The 1276-nt window shown below is 40.6% G+C and overlaps 1 long non-coding RNA gene across 1 annotated transcript; it reads left to right on the top strand.

The window, feature by feature from the left end:
* Window positions 1-519: 519 nt before the first annotated feature.
* LOC310838329 lies at window positions 520-953 on the top strand. The gene is made up of 2 exons (XR_014560932.1): window positions 520-565; window positions 781-953. It is a non-coding gene; the product is annotated as an uncharacterized lncRNA (long non-coding RNA).
* Window positions 954-1276: the final 323 nt, after the last annotated feature.

Raw genomic sequence — 1276 nt, 5'->3', positions numbered from 1 at the left:
CTATTTCATGAGTTATCACAGTTCCATATTTGCATGCCCATCATATTGGGAAACAGTAGCTACAGAATTAAGCCATGCCCCCCCCCCCGGCAGTTTTTCAGCTACCCAGAAATATATGCAAACATTGGCCATGTCTGGACATCTACATTTAATGAGGACTTGCTGTAGATCCTGACTTTTAATGGGGACCTATTGTGACATGCTCTCTCACCTAAACTGCTTGAATTAGTCTGCAATGGGGGTTTTGACCTAATATCTTACATGTGTCTACATCATGGATTCTCCCCCTGCCAGACCAAATTTGGCCCACCAGATTTCCCCATTTGGCCCATGAAGCTATTTTCCCTCAAAATATGCCCAACCGCCCCACCCCTGTCATGTAAAAGTATGTGGCAGATACAGACATGCCTAGAAATCAGGATTGAGCTCCCCACATATCAGCAAATGAGGAAGGAGTTCAATCCTCCTTGGCTGTATCTCCCTCCAACTTCCATGGGCCAACTTCAACAAGTGGGTGGGACAGAACCGTTGAGCCAATGATATAAGCAGACTGAAGGTGCAAAGTGTAAGAAAAGCCAAAAGAAGAATGTGCAATGCATTTTGTTTTTCTTCGCTGCCATGGTTTCAATTTTGCTGTAATGTCCCTGCCACTAATCTATCAAAAATTATTCTGATATCTATCCCCCTAAAGTGATATTTTCTTTATTTTTAAGTAAGGGTGGGAGTTTACCACAAGATATCCACTCCAATTGACAATGAAAATATTCTTTCTTGATGTAGCTCAACAATATGGTGTCATCTACAACGCCTTCTTCGGACATTTGCGAACGGTTCTAAAAACAAAGACTGCACCAGAATGATCAAGAGACCAAAGTTGTTGTTTTTCAGAGAAGACCTCACAAACAACTGGACACAACATGTAGAGTTTACAAAGGAGAAAGTGCCAGAAAATAGCATTATGTGTTTTATGTTTCTATAGAATGAGGGGTGGGTGTTTGGTAGCAGCACAATTGCAGATGTATACTAGAAGTGTGTTCCACGTCTTCTCTATAGGGCACAGTTGTGGGCCTCTAGGGATTTTATTCTTTTTTGAGATAGCCCCAAACAAATTATACAATAATTGCAGGTGTTTCCCCCTTACACACACACACACACACACGTCTCTTCATAGGTATCTAGATCTAAACTGACTATAACAACAATATAAATGGTTGCATATAGAAAATGTTAAACTTTTGGATAAAATTATCCTTACCAAGCCTTGCTATCTATTATG

The sequence above is a fragment of the Podarcis gaigeae genome (assembly GCF_964106915.1).
Source record: "Podarcis gaigeae genome assembly, chromosome: 2".
Lineage (NCBI taxonomy): Eukaryota > Metazoa > Chordata > Lepidosauria > Squamata > Lacertidae > Podarcis > Podarcis gaigeae.
This window is presented reverse-complemented; position numbering and strand designations above follow the sequence as displayed.